General features: G+C 38.1%; 1 protein-coding gene across 6 annotated transcripts in view; it reads left to right on the top strand.

The window, feature by feature from the left end:
- Positions 1–12,981, top strand: part of Stard13 (StAR related lipid transfer domain containing 13) — a 522,899-nt gene that overhangs the window by 425,487 nt on the left and 84,431 nt on the right. The window contains exon 1 of one of the 6 annotated variants that reach the window (XM_047552401.1): positions 7,465–7,496. The exons of the other annotated variants lie outside the window; for them this stretch is intronic. The gene's annotated coding sequence lies outside the window, so the exon portion shown is untranslated. Of the gene's footprint in view, positions 1–7,464; positions 7,497–12,981 lie in introns of those variants that run through there. 6 annotated transcript variants of the gene reach the window in all.

The following is a 12,981-nucleotide window of genomic DNA, read 5'->3' as shown; positions in this document are numbered from 1 at the left end:
AAAAGGAAAATGTGAGTCTGTTTTTAGTAGAGTGAATGTCATAGCAAAATATTTCCAAAATGAAATACTAACCGTTTCTTCTTATTTATATTAAGATTCACTTACCAAAAAAATCATTTAACACACAATTTTAAGGAAATAACCCGTTTTTAAAAAGAAAGTGTATTTGTGGCTCAAATGTCATTTAATGTGTTTATTAAGCATGGGCTATGTTCATTGGCCTATTCCTGTGACTTTTCTGCTGAGTTTAGTCCATTGAATGTAAGTACCTAGTAAGTCAAAAAGAACTTGGAAGAGTGTGTGTGTTTTAGAGCTCTTGCTTCCAACTACAAGAATTCTTTCTTTTTCCCTGTATAAGTGAAAATAAGCTCTAACAATCTTTGAGGTCTCTGGGATCATTCTAGACTAGTTTCTAATAGAAAACAACAACATGAAAATCTTGGTTTACAGGAACAGTTTTGCTTCAGCTCTGAAGGGGAAAATGCATAATCCTATTACACTTAGTTATCAGCACCATTTGAAATGCTGGCTGCCTTGATAATCACCATAGAGCTGCATAGGACTTAGCTGGTAGATAGCTAAATTTAATTAATTGTACAGATGACTGGATTAAACTCCTCATTTATTTTATTGGTCTGTGTACATTCTCTACCCTGCCCCCCAAGTTCAGTTTTTTTTTTTTTTAACCTTGTCTGCCTGATGCAAGTACTGTATAGCAGCCAACAAAAGCACAAACACAGCAGCAAGAGGAATCTGAGCACTGTGGAAAGGTGGAAGGCTTTGAACTCGGACAGATCTGGGTTTGAATCCTGGCAGGTGCATGCTTTCCTGCTGCTTTGAGTTTCCAGTTGCTCATCTCCAAAATTGTGATGAAGAGGAGACATCATACAGTAAAGGGCCTCCTGCTGGGCTTGTCCAGGCAGACATCCAGTAACAAACTCTGTTAAGATGATATTCTCATTGTTACTATTCCTCATCTCTTGAAAAGCTCTTAGAGCTGATGCAAAATCTAATGTTCCCACCTAGAGCATTCTGCAAAGCGTCAAGACATTTGGAAAAGCTTTGCTTGATGATTCAACTTTCCCTTCCCTTCTTATCAATAACAAATAGTATTTTTTTTTCTTTTGCGGTGCTGGAGATCGAACCCAGGGCTTTGGGCTTGCAAGGCAAGCACTCTACCGACTGAGCTATCTCCCCAGCCCAACAAATTGTATTTTCATTGGTGTTTTTGCCCTGCCTTACAGATGACCACTTTTTCTACTACTCACTGCTATATCTGGTACAGTGTTGAATGTTTATAGCTAATGACTGGTTGTATAGTTAAATGAATGGAGAAATTACATGAACAAAATTTTTCAGTTGGATTTTTATTTATCATTTATACCCATTTCTTTCAAAAGGATTTGGAAAAGCTTTGCTGTTTTTAATTTACTTATTCCCATATAGTTATGAATAAAGAGTAGAATTGGAGCAGAAGCTCTTGTTTTGAGTTACAGCAACCTTATAGGTGACCTTGAGCACATTATTTAACCTTCTTGAGCCATAGTTTCTTCTCCATAAAATGGCAATGGTGATATATTTTAAAAGTTCCTGTGTGGATTAAATGAGACATTGTACAAAAAGCACTTAGCATCATGCCTGACACAAGATATAAACAATAACAATGCAGATATCTTTTAGCCAAATATTCGAACAGTATATACATATGAGAGAATTGAAAAAAGAACCAAATGTATTTTCTGGACCTTATAAAACCTTTCTCACATAATTCGTATCAGTGAGAATAATCCATAATATGTCTAAAAAAATTAAAACCTGCAGCATCCTAACAAATCAATACCTTTAACAAATTCCTATAACATGTACATGATTATGACCAACGAGTTAAGGAATAATGGAAGCAGTTACTAATAAACAATTTTAGCTTCTAAGTAGCATATTCCCTATTTAGTACATACTGCAATTATACAGCAAATGCTTATCTCCAAATTACAAAATACCTAAAGTCTTCACATGCTCTAGAATTTTTTTTGCCTTTTTAATAATAAGCATTTAGTGAATTGCTCACAAGTTTACCATTCCAGTTTGTACCTGACAGTGTGTCAAGTGCTGCAAGAACTCCTGAAAAACAAACACTCAAGCTCACAGACTTCTGTAACTGGATTTCAGAGAAAGCGGTCCAAGGCATGTGCACTAAGGGCCAGATTGCCTGACTGATTTGTAGACTGGGTGCAGTCCAAGTTCATTTACCCAGACGTATTAATAACTGTTTAATAGTAACTGGCTGCCTTTAAAAATGCAGTTTTATGCATCTCCTCACAGTCAGAATTCTGCCTTTATTCTTATTTTCACAGAATTAGATTATACAACAAGAAGAGATCAGAAATATTACACTTAAGAATAAAACTGAAAAAGAAAACTAGTTGGGGTTGATGTCAGAGACCAAGATAGCTGCCGAGGCTGTGGTCTCTGGGGACTTACAGCCTGCTGCGTCAGAGACCACACTATGAAATCACATCAACCGTTTGGTCAGGGTTCATCAACATTTTTTCCCAGCAACCAAGTGTTAGACAAACCCACATTCATATGAGTTTTTCAGTTAGCATGGGTGTGGCCATTGTCTGCAATCAGATATCGAGGACTAGAGGTATGGTTTATCTTCTCTAGAATTCCAAAGTAGCATTGGTTTCACAGATTGCAGGTGCTGCCAGCCTGACACTCCCATCTTACAAGTCATAGGATTTTAGAATATTACAAAATAAAAGAGACTTCACCTTCCTTGTGAGAAGAGGGAGATTAGGTAGAGGGTCAAGTTCATGACAAAGGCTGCACAGCTCCTGAGCTACTTCGTCAGGTCCTTTCATTGGGCACCTTTTGACTGTCCTCTGGAGCTGTAACTTATTCTATAAAAACCTTTGCCTTCCACAGACTCTCTTTTTTTTTCTATTATTTTCTGTAAATATACATTTTCTTCAAGAAAATTTGAAATAAAATTTTTATAAATATTTTGGTAACAACAATCAGTGGATTTTGACCACTAAGTTATTTTTTTAATTATACTAAAAATATTTAGAGTTACTGTGTTTGTAATCTGGTAATCCACAGTTGTCTAATCATCAGAGCTTCCAAAAGAAAAATAGACTTAAAAACCTGAAAATTATGCATATTATTTTTGACACAATTTCACTTTAGAGCTATTTATGCCATAACTTATGAAAATTAAAATAAGCATACCTTGTAAATTGTTAAACAAATTCCAAAGCCTGTTTTGAAAGCCTGAGTATAACAATGCATTGGAAAAACACTGAGTTTTTCTTTTTTTAAGGCTTAGATTTTTTTTTAAGATTATGTAATTTATGTAATTTATATTGAGCATGTGTAATATTCCAACTATATATCCTTTAATTTTGATCTGTCATAGGGTGGTAGTGCTAAGAGCCACATTTTAAAGACATGTGGGGTTTTACTTTCATGCCTGTCTCAATAAATTCTTAAAATATTTTTTTTAAACAAACCACATTTGGATTATAATAAAGCCCAAGCTGGCATTCACTACCCATGATGGAACTTGTAGCCAAAAACTTATTCTTCAGCTCATGTAAACTTACCAGGTGATCACAAGGTACTTAGTACAATGAGAAGCTTGTTTTGTCCCAGAGGGCACTGGGAAGCTAAGTTTTAAAATAATAGTAAATCCAGAGTTAATTTCAGGATCACCATCTTTACAATAGCATTTAAAATGATTTAGAGTGGGTTGAAGTTGAGAGTAGGTGAGTTTTAAGGTGGTACATTTCAATCTATTGAATGCCTACCAAATCCAGACCACCTAGGATGGGCCAAAAAATGGGGAGTACACATACAGAGAACCATCCTGTAGATGGGAGAGTGAGTGGTCCAAGCAAAATACTGTACTTAGAAAAGTAAAATCAAGAAATCTGGCATAGTTTCTGATTTGAGAAGTAACTGTGAACTAGAAACTATCTGAAATAAATGCAAACAAACAAGTTCTTTCTCCCTTGGAGAGAGGTTTATTTCTTCCATTCTCACTGCCTTTCTTCTCTCTTACTTATAACTAAAAGTTAGTTATATCTAGCCGTTAAGTACTAGTTTTAAAAGATGCAGTCACTTTGGAAGTTCCAACATGAGTCTGCTGTCACCTTGAAAATATAATAGAGGAATTTTTTAAAATTTTGATTTGTAACTCTTCTTATGATTTTTGAGACATACAGTATGTGTAGGGATACTTTTTAAACAATAGAAAGCAATGAAATACAACGTTTTTAAATGACAAAATAGCATAAACACAGACCTGGGACTCATTGAATGTCAGTTCCAATAAACTGTAACAATTAGTTTAAAAAGGAAACAGCAAATAATCTTAATAGGTTTAAGCCTAGAAATCCAGTTTAGAATGAAAATAAATACATATGTACAAAGGATTTGTGGATTTTTGTTATTAAGGAGAAGTATCTTATCACTTGTCATTTTCATGGACTAGTCTAACAGGTGTAAGAGTTTTCTGTATGGAAAGAACAGGGAACAAAAATATTCTTACCCACCTAGTCAGTATTCCCTTAGGGGATCTGCCATTGAAGTGTAGAAAATTCCAAACTGCCTTTTAAATGTATTTGAGTCTCTGAAACTGATGAGCAATGAAGCAAACCTATTCAGTCAACCAAAGTAGTTTGTTAGAGAAGAAAAAATAAATAAATTCTTTTCAAAAGAAGCTGTTTCACAATCTATCTTAGTGTGGTGCCTATTGAGAGTTGGATACCTTCCATGCAAACAAAAGTGGACATAAAAGACAGGAGAGTTTCTGAATAATATCAAGAGTAAGGATGAAACACTGTGTATGTGTGTGTGCATGGCATATATATGTAATAACAGCAAAGTATTCCCAGAACTTTTCCTGAGAATTAACAGTGCTCATTTTTACTTTCATGTGCATGTTCTTATAACTCATTCACCATTCATTATTCCCATAAATGTTGAATCCAAATCACCTCCTCTTTTCCAGGGAGTATAGTGGCCACTGGGGATTCAATGTCAAATAAGTCAGAGATCTCTGTACTTACCATCTTAACCAGAAAACTCTGATTCACATTCAGGGAGACTGAACCTCCGCCACCTCCACAGGTAACTCCTAAGGTCACCTGAGCACTCGGACACCTACTGGTGGCTGGAGGAGAGACGAGTGCTAGAACCCATGACAGGCTCACCCACATACTTTTGGTCAAAACTCTTTCAAGTGCCCTAACTACTATGGATACTGGGATCTTTAGTCCATGGGTGTGTTTGTTGAATAGTTAGTTTGTTAGACAGGTTTTTCTGTTTCTGCCACATTGTTTTAAAATTCTTAATTAAAAAAAATTTATAGTAAAAGTGTCCTTTTGTTGAAAAGTGATCTGGAAAGCTAAGATTCATATAATACATCTGATTTATTAATTTACAAATTAATAGCTAATGAGGATAGGCGTCTCAATAAAATGCATGGCCATCCAACCACTTTCTTGTGAGTGGGTCTCAGATTTGTTTAATTGGGCTTTTCATATATCTAAGGTTGATGTGTTTTTGCTTGTTTGCTTTGTTTTATTTTGTTTTGTATTGTTTTTTTGGTACCAGGGATTGAGCTAAGGGGCACTCAACCACTGAGCCACATCCCAGCCCTATTTTGTATTTTATTTAGAGACAGGGTCTCATTGAGTTGCTTAGCACCTCACTGTTGCTGAGGCTGGCTTTGAACTCTCTATCCTCCTGCTTCAGCCTCCCAAGTCACTGGGATTACAGGCATGTGCCACAGCACCAGGCCAAGATTGATGAATTTGCTTATTTCTTTTCCTCTCCATTTTCCTGAAGTTGCAAATAAGCCGTGGAAAGGTGAAGAGTGCAATAGCGATCCTGGAGGTAAATCAAGTATTAAGTAATGCACAACTCAGGTCATTACTGTAATGACAATAATTATCTTCTAAAAAAAATCAAGAGTTGGCAGCACTTGGCAACTCCCTGTCTGACTCTGATGGAGCAGCCCCTATTCACTCTCTGCCTGCCTTCCTGGCAACTCCTGCTGCCTCCCATCATTGTCAATCTCATCACATCCTTTGGTCAAGGCTCTCAACAGAAGTTTAAAAGGCAGGAAGTGACTCAGTGGTTCCCCCCAGGGGTCAGGTGTGTGGGTAGTGAGAGTAGGGAGTTCCAGATTAGAAAAGTAACCCACACTGGAGGATGACTGGACTGGAATTTCAGAAATCACAGTGACATAAGCACAGAGATCCTCCTCCACTTTCCCAGACAAGCATCACAAAAGGCTGCTGTGAACAGTTTTCCCACCTATTTTTCAGGACTGGAAACAGGACTGGAAACAAGGAAGTACCAACTTGGAGCCTAAGGAGAATGATTGTCAATACTTGAAGTAGAGTTTCATTTCAGATTTCTGGCAAAATTTATTGATAGTTCAGTGGTGCCTGCGGTTTTACAAATAGAAGCCATTATGCCAAGGAGAATCTTAAAAGTTAGAATTTGGTAAACCTAAAATATTTGTGTGTGTGCTGTTTTGGGGATTATTGATTTCAGATATCCTAAATTTGATGCTACCATTATTATGTTCTAAAATAAGTGAAGTTATGGAATACATAATTAATAATATAAATATAAACCATACTTCACATTGTAACATTTAAAAGCGGCAAGCGGCCAGAGACAAAATATTACAGAGGCACTGCATTGTACTTTTTGTACCAAGGAGGAAGAAGTCATCATCTTGCTACTTTTAGTCAACTGTAGAATGTCTTATTTTGTTCTGTGGTGCTGCGGATGGAACTCAGAGCCTCATTGTGCATGCTAGGCAATTGCTGTACCATGGATCCATGACCCCTCTCCCCTGGAATGTTTTTAAAACTGCATTTATGATCTGAAAGGGCATGTAAGAAAAGTTTCGGAAATTTGAGACAAAAGATTAACCATTGGGATTACACTATGACTCTTAAACCGTTTCTTTATGAGAGTTCCGTTCCCTACTAAAAGACTCCGTTGATAGTGTGGATCAGTGGAACGTACTCCACCTTACATTTTAGCTTCTGTTAGGGGGGTTGATTCATTAGAAAGTGTGTGGTTCTTTCTGTTACAAATGGAATCCTTTCTTTATGGGTCTTTATTTCACTTGAGGTTATGTTGCAAATCCATGGTGCTCTTTTTTGTGAATGAAAACAATGAGGAGAGGAAGTGTGGAGGCTTGGAATCTCAGCTGAGGCTTCCCAGGTCACTGGGGAACAGGGACGCTCCCATCAGCTCTTAGTGGCCGGAAGCTGGAGAAAGGATGATTATCTGTACCCTGCTCTAAATTTCTTTGAGCCTCTGTGCTGGAAGCTTCCTCCATTCTCCAGGAAAATATTCACCAAGCCTTGTAGGGCTGCTATGCACTGTCCTGGTGCAGAAAATGCAAAGACAATGGCTGCAGAGGGAACAGAAAAGCAGAGTAAACTGAAAATTCCAGAGCTGGGGTAAGTGCTGGATCAGAAGAACATGGAGGGTAGGAAGGAGAGAAGGGAAAGAGAGAAGGGCAAACCTTACTTAGCCTTGTGTGGAAAGAGTGGCAGACTTCACAGGAAGGTAAAACTAGATCTGAGAAGTAAAGAAGCAGAGGGGAAAGGAATGGTCAGAATCAGCTTGTCAGATGAAGTGAGAGAACATCATTCTAAACAGAGAGAAAAGAACCTACAGGAAATGGGATGGGGTTGGGGTGGCGTTGCAGTTAGGGGACCTCAGATTGTTAAACATTACTAGGTAGCATCACTGGCATCCAGGGCATGTGGATACAGAACAACATGCCCAACCTGTGCTGAACTCAAGAATTGCACGCCTTCTGAGGGCATTTGGATTTTACTTCAAAGGGTTTTCAGAACTGTGAAGGATTCTAAGCAGGTGATCAGATCTGGGTTCTAGCTCTGAAGTTATCTCTTTGCATGATATCAATTGCATTCTTGAATAAAGTGCACATGAGATCTCCTGCTAGTTTATGGAAATATATTTGAGAACATCTGTATTTTCAAGCCACTTTATGTTGCTGAGCAGAGATTCTGCCTTCATCCTTTGATCTTAAGCTTAACCAACATCAGCATCCATTGTCTGTGTATATCCCGGTTCTTTAAAGTCAGACTTCTGGCTCTACCATACTGTCATCTGGGCCTGAATGGAGTCAGAATTTGCCTGGTACATGGGGAAACTGTTATAAAAAATAGATAAATAGGTCATCTCTCTAAAAGTGAGATTTGTCTTTTAAATTTACATCTGAGCTTCTTCAATGAGGCAGAATGCCCAGGAGTCTTCAGAAGATAAAGGATAGTGCATCTTCTTGAAGTATCAGTGTTTCTTAAATTTGAAGGAAAGGTTTATATATATATATATATATGTATATATATACATATATATATATATATTAAAATGAGTGTGAGTGTGTTATATTCCATCTACGTGTAGAAGAAATGTCAAATAAATTCATTGGGGGTAGACTTTTATGTTCAGGTATGTCAGTAGAAAGAGGTGAAAAGTACTCATTTCAGTTAAGAGTCATAGCTTCAATTTCTAAGAGCCTACTCTATGTCAATATACATAAATTCATTTTGTTCAACAGATGTAACACAAAGTAAAATCCAAAGCCCTGTGCCAGAGAACCAGAGGCACTGCGTTGTACTTTTTGTACCAAGGAGGAAGAAGTCATCATCTTGCTACTTTTAGTCAACTGTAGAATGTCTTATTTTGTTCTGTGGTGCTGCGGATGGAACTCAGAGCCTCATTGTGCATGCTAGGCAATTGCTGTACCATGGATCCATGACCCCTCTCCCCTGGAATGTTTTTAAAACTGCATTTATGATCTGAAAGGGCATGTAAGAAAAGTTTCGGAAATTTGAGACAAAAGATTAACCATTGGGATTACACTATGACTCTTAAACCGTTTCTTTATGAGAGTTCCGTTCCCTACTAAAAGACTCCGTTGATAGTGTGGATCAGTGGAACGTACTCCACCTTACATTTTAGTTTCTGTTAGGGGGGTTGATACTAAACCAAAATCCTTCTTCTTTTAGAGTTTCTTACATCCTTACAACTTCTCTGAAGAGTATATACAACATTATACACATTTTGCAGAAGAAGAGACTGAGGCTTTAGGATGTAACAAGGGTTGTCCAGGGATCCCTACAGTAGGGGCCCCTGTCTTTTTTTATCTGTTAAGGATGTCCATCCCTTTCCCTCAGGTCTGTCACTTTTCTCTCTTTAGAAATTAGCAACTGGCATCTGGGAGAAGTAGCATCTTCAATCACACACAGTCATATTCGCATACGAGCTTGTTTTACTAAGTGTTAATAATAGCCACAATGACTACAACCACCAAACCCTGTATTGAGCCCCTATTTTTGATTAATTCACTATGCTCAGACTTTTGATCTATAGAGACAGAAGTTCTAGTCACAGAGAACAAATCAAATGACAATTCAAGATGGCAAGAGGTCATAGAGTAGGGTGACCAGAGGTGCTAGAAGATTGAGGGAGGGTTTCTTGAAGGAGGTGTTCAACAAACTATACCTTCAAGAAAGAAGCTTTGTCTAAGCAAAGTGGAGGATCTCCTAAGCAGGCCTAGCTGGTTCAGTGGTCGATTACATCACACATTTTCCCTTGCTCCTAAAAATCAAAATAATCTTAACTGAATGTGGTTATGTTGCAAGGGATGGGAGGCATTACTCTAATTAAAAGCATCCCACATCTCTACTTCCTCAGAGAGGCCATCATGGACTGAATTACTGACTGCCTGAGAGGTAGGAATGGGGCAGCCTGGGGGAGTTGGACTTCCTCCAGGGCACATCCTGGGAGATGTGGGCAGTCTAGACTGAACTAGGCCTCAGATCCTCCCAAAGAGGACCTAATCCTTTGCTTGTCACCAGAACTGCCCTCCTTTTCCCAGGCCTTTCTAGGCTGGAAATGCCTCTGGACCAAATCTGACTTCCCATCACTGTTCCAAACCACATCTGGAAAACCTCTAGGCTGCAGATTTCATGTCATTGATTTGTTATTGATTAAGGCTGGGGCCTGGCACTCAGCCCAACCTCAACCCCAGCAACAGTAGCAGCAGACTTCTCAAACAGAGTGGAAAAGAAAGCTATGAAACCTGGCACGTGTTCCTCTGCTTCCTTAAATCAAACCAGGAAAGGAAAAAGAAAGCAAGCAAGAGCTTTCAGGGGTTACAGTGTTCCTTCTCCAAAATCCTTTGACCAGAAGTATCTTGAAGGTCCTTTTTCAGAAGTAAGTTGAGGGGCCACCATCCATTCTGGCTGGAGATAAATGCAGTGCAAGAAAAGCACTTCCCAGCTCCTCCTCAATTCAGCATGCATGGAGAACACTCAGGCTCCTTGTGTGCTGCCAGTACTTGTGGTACAAAAAGTGACTAAGAAAACCTCAGCCCTTGAAAAGCTTGTGATCCCATGGGGGAGGCAGACATGCAATGAGAACATTCCAGAATAATCTCATAAGAACTGTAATAGATGTACAAAAACCCAGAGAAGAGCCAGGCCAACCTGGGATTCAGGAGATGATGTCTAAGCTGAATCATAGTAGAAGATAAATGATAGTAAGCAAGGAGCAAAAATGTAGAAACAATGTGACAGATGAAAAGATGAAGGACAAGTAAACAGCCAGAGCATAAGCACAGGATGTGGAACAGCAGCCTGGGCTGGGGAGCTCCAGATGGTGCTGCACAGCTGGATATGAACTCCCAGAAGCTGGCATGGAGGCACCACAGGCCACAGTGGTGGGCTGGCACCTCATTCTGTAGATGACAGGGAGGCATGAAGGAGTTTTCAGAATGATCATAAATTGAATTTTAGAGATGCAAGGAGGGCAAGAACTGATGTAAGGAGACCTGTTAGGACTGTTGCAATATTCCTAGGGACAGGATGAGAATCTAAACCAAGATGGAAGGAGTGGAGTTAGGGAGGAGACTAGGAGATTGAAAAATATATTTAAGAGGCAGATTCAGCAGGTCCTAGTGCTTTGTTATGACAATATGAGGAATGAAAATAGGGGAGGAAGATGCCCCAGGTGTCAGACTCAGAACTCTCTTCAGCTTATTCATTATTATTATTATTATTATTATTTTAACCAGATGCTTCTCATGTAACCAAATGTTATCTAAAGCCATATTCTATAAACTGGGAGAGTAAAAAATCAGCTAGCAATGTTTTATGGGAAAGGGTTGGACAGGAAATGTCAGATGGATTTGCATATATAAAATATATGCAATAATAAACTATTACTTCGTGAAACTTTGTTTCAGCCTATGTATATGTAAGTGTGCATGTGTGGGTATGTGTGCATATTCACACTATATGCAATGTATTTCTTATATTGACCACAATAAAGAAATGTGGTCAGAACATTTGAAAGCATTGTGGAATTCTTTTTCTATTATTGTTACTCAACTATGAATATTACTCAAGTATGAATATATTGCAGTCAGTTTGACCATCTTAAAAAGGTAGACTGATTTCTTTATGAGAAAACAGGACAATCTTTTCTTGCTGTTATTTTTTAAGACTAAATCTTGCAGTTCTCTGTATGCTTGGGATTTCCAAGGATTTGGATATAGAGAGACAGGAAATTGGGATCAGAGCCAACAGAAATGACTGTCTCAGTCAATGCCAGGACAGTGTCAAATGTCTTGCCCTTCAGAAAAAAGAAATAACATCAAGATATGCAAAGACTCTCCTGCCCAAAGATATCTATAAGCATGTATCTAGAGGTGAAATCACAATTGGAATGATGTTGTGATTTTACTTATGTATTTCATTTCATGTATTTTCATTGAGTGCTTTACAATTTACAAAGTTCTTTCACATTTGTCCATGTTGAAAACAGTCCTGTGAGTTTGGAGGGACCTGAATATCTGAGAGATGTTTGTATGTTTATTGGCCTACAGATCTATAAATATTTTCCTCTTAATTTAATTTTTCATGCATTTAGTCAACGTTCACTAAATGATCACCATTTGCGAGGCTTTTGACTAAGAACAGGAGATGTAAAGATGCAATCTGGCTTCCAATCTGGTAATGTGTATCTGAAATGTAATAATTTAAGAAGATTCAAAATCTGCATATTTATTCAAAGATGTTTTCAGTTTTACCTAAGACACAGTTACAGAATACATGTGCCACCAGTATACATGTGTCTGTGTCTGTATGTGTGTGTGTATGTGTGTGTGTGTGGGTGTGTGAAAGAGAGAGAGAGATTATTTATCTTTCTGTTCTAAATTCAAAATCTGATAATCCACAGGGAACACAGCAGAAGAAAACTGACACTTCTTTAAGCCTCCAAGTTTTATGAAGTTTTCTTTTTTGGGCTAAATGTGAGTACCTTGGAGGTAGAATAAGCAGTAGAATAAGCATGCCATTGATAAAAGCTAAATTACCCCAAGTGGAAAAGCAGCTCATATGCAGCAATGTTGGTGTACAAAGGGTTCCTGGGACCCTGAATTCTACACAAAAAGCCCAGGTTAAGAACCCCAACACTATGCACTAGTTTGAGCAGGACAAAGTTCATCTTTTTTTTTTTTTTAATTATGTATCAATATTTTCTTTTTCTTTATTTTAAAAACAAAAGGTTCAAGGAGGACTAAATTTTCTGTTTGGCATTAGGTACACTTTGAGCAGTCATAGATGTTAATTATCATTTTATGCCTAAGAGCAAAATATGTCTTTGCTTTTTAATGTAAGTGATTTGAAGTATCTGAATGACTTTTCCAGTTTCTTTCCCACGAAGCAGATCCCTGAATACACACCTAGGATGTTTTTAATAATGAGAGTGACCTTGGCAGGAAGCCTACCTTGAAGATTCATGACATTTGGAGGTCAGTGACCTTGGGCTCCATTACACCCCCAACTTCTCCCAGTCACTAATCCACAGGAAGCCCATATCCTTCACTCACAATTTACTTATTTTTTC

Source organism: Sciurus carolinensis, chromosome 5 (genome assembly GCF_902686445.1).
Source record: "Sciurus carolinensis chromosome 5, mSciCar1.2, whole genome shotgun sequence".
In the NCBI taxonomy this organism is placed as follows: Eukaryota; Metazoa; Chordata; class Mammalia; order Rodentia; family Sciuridae; genus Sciurus; species Sciurus carolinensis.
Note: the sequence above shows the minus strand (reverse complement) of the source record. Positions and strands in the feature narration are given on the sequence as shown.